Source organism: Oryctolagus cuniculus, chromosome 5 (genome assembly GCF_051225735.1).
Source record: "Oryctolagus cuniculus isolate XC-2025 breed Fujian yellow rabbit chromosome 5, ASM5122573v1, whole genome shotgun sequence".
In the NCBI taxonomy this organism is placed as follows: Eukaryota; Metazoa; Chordata; class Mammalia; order Lagomorpha; family Leporidae; genus Oryctolagus; species Oryctolagus cuniculus.
Window position 1 is genome coordinate 65,205,220 of NC_142871.1, and position 2,791 is coordinate 65,208,010.

Below are 2,791 nucleotides of genomic sequence, written 5' to 3' on the forward strand. Positions count from 1 at the left end.
TCCCTCTGTTCCAGAATGAAGTGCTGAAAAGATAGGTTTCCAGGGTGGGAGATGGAGCAAGACAGTCTTTGGGGTCAGCAGATCTGAGCTCAAAATCACTGTGTTCCATGACCAAATTTCTGAACTCCTCCAGGTCTTAGTGTTTTGTCAGTAAAATAGGAATTAAAAGCATCTAATTTGCAGGATTCTTTTTTTTTCTTTTAGACAGCATTCATTTATTATAAAGGAGACTAAGAAATTATTTACATGATGAAAGATTTCAGAACTTCAGTGGAATGGGTAGTTTCATGGGGGTGCATTTTAGTAGATTTCAGTCTACATATTTTCTAAGAATGTCACCATCTCTAAATAGAAAATAATCCTCGTTGTCTAGAATCACTTTGGTGCCTCCATATTCTGGAAAAAGAACTTTGTCTCCACTTCCGCACGAACTGGCTGGATCTCTCCATTTCCTTTAGGGCCTGATCCAACAGCTTCTATTGTTGCTAGCAATACTTTTCCTTGATACTTTTCTGGGATCATAATGCTTCCTTTGGTTACGGTGTCTGTGGCACTGCTTTCAACCAATACTCAGTCAAAGCATGGAAGCAACTTCCTAAATGCTTATCCTGCCATGGACCCCATGCCCCGCTCCTGCAGCTCTCATGCAGTTTTGTTATAAAGAAGAAAGACTCCCTATTCATTGTCTACTACACGATAGCTATTCAGTTAGTGGTAGATGTCATTAATGCTAGCCCAAAGATGACAGAGTGTGATAGGTCAAGGATTTTAATCAATTCAATTCTATGTCCTTGTAGCTTATTAAAAGCTTCCTTTAAAATATTTTTCTTTTCCTAAAGCTCATACATGTTCAATATTAAGTTCTTAAGGTCAGAAGATTCATTCCACAGTTATTACTTTGTGGACTTCTCTCCTCCATAAATGTATTTAAATAAAATTCATTTTATGACTCAACAGTGGTTTTTATAGCGTGCTTTTTGCACTGAACACTGTAATAAGAAAAGGCTTTTTCTTAAGTCTCTGATTTCATGTAACAGGAAGTTCCTGAAAACACTCTCTTCGATGGCACTCTCTAGTGTGTGTGCTTACCCCACACAGAAGCAAATTCCTAGCAAATTGTGAGAATGCTCAGTTTTACAACCAAAAGTCAGTGTAAAACCCAAGACATCTGTGTAGTGACTAGTTAGACCAGGGGAAATGGTGTGTCGCTTGGATGGTTCACACCGAACATTTAAGAGCTTTTGTCTCATGGAAAATCCCGAACATATCAGAAGTGAAGAGGACGACCCACGGAGCCTTGCACTTGGCCTTCCTCCTGCCTCGACCACGGTGAACACGTGGCCCATCCTGGTGTACCTGCTCCCTGCTCATTTCACCACCACCAGCTTCTTGGATTGTTTTGAAGCAGGTCCCAGATGCCATTGGTTTCTCATGAGGCACACTCTGAAGGTTGATTCCTTGTCCCTCTGTGATGTGTGCCTCATGCTCGCCAGTGCTGTGCGAACGAGCCCAGGCTTTAGGACCAGATGTGCAGGTGTTCAAATCTAAGCCCAGCCATGAATGAGCCGCCATTCAGGAGCAACCAAGCCTCAGCTGTCGGAGCTTGAGAAGTGGAGGCAGTGCTTCCTAGAGTAATTGTAAGAGCCGAGGGCGATGACATATATTTAAAGCATCTACCAGTGTTCCTCAACTGGCGCCTGCTCAACAGATCTCTTGCCTCACTTGCATCTTTGCTTCCTACCCTGGGAGCCCCTTTGTGTGGCTCACCTCTTTGACCTACACCCATTTGAGTCCCTGGTGCTCAGACCTTGCCATCCTTGTCCATCACAGCAGCTTCCCCACCACCAACTTCATCTAATGAAGATGCAGGCTGTTCCATTCACAAACCAAACTTGACCGCGCAGGAAATTAACTGCTCCTCAGCCACTCTGTGCATGAGGCCTAGACTTTCCCTTATTGCCCCAAATCTGCAGTGTGAGGTCCAGTTGCAAATACTGGATGCTTATGTCATCTTCACCCCTCTCCTCCCTCAGCAGATTGAGCTAACTTAGGTGTCTAGAATGGTTCGCCTGCCTCTTTCCTGCATTGATTCGCCTCCAGTTTTCTGTTGGGCCTGGAATTCGATCTCTGATTGGTGGAGGGCTTTGATGCTTATCTGGCTTCTGACTGATTCATTGGCTGAGGCAGAATCACCTTTATTAGGGCATGACCTGTTGTTGCATGGTATCTCCTGAAGTCTCCATGGGTTGCTGGGAAGAGAGTATGAATGCAATGGTGAGTGAGGCCAGTACTTGAGGCTGGCTGACAGGTTGACATAGGCCAAGGCTGGGTAGGCTCAGGTTGAGGTGTGGTAGCACTCATACCTCCCTTGGAAGAGTTAATACACTGGTGAGGGCCAGGGCCAGGGCTAGGGCCCCAAGGGTATGAACACACGTGGTATGCGGAAGGGGAAGGAGCCGTGCAATGGGACTGGGTGTGGCAGGCACTTTGGGGAGGGCTGAGGTTGGCCACGTAGGGCCTTGACAGCCCAGGAGGCTTCCGCAGGGCTGCCTCGCTCTCTTGATGCTCCTTATCCACAAACCCGGCCCTCAGCATCTGTATGTGATGATGGGGAAGGTCTTGCAAGCACCGCGCTTGCTGCTCACTTCAGCTGCTAGACAGCTGGGGCTCACGCAGTCCGAGGGCTGCATTTGAAGAACAGCACAAGCGAGAATTCCCACCTCCTTTGGACTCTTGCTAACACTTGAGGTGTCCTGTGTGTAGTGCTCACCACCTGCTGCCCTCTTCTCTC

The 2,791-nt window shown here is 46.7% G+C and overlaps 1 pseudogene; it reads right to left on the reverse strand.

Moving 5' to 3' along the window:
• Window positions 1–310: 310 nt before the first annotated feature.
• Window positions 311–615, reverse strand: LOC100355705 (10 kDa heat shock protein, mitochondrial pseudogene; annotated as a pseudogene).
• Window positions 616–2,791: the final 2,176 nt, after the last annotated feature.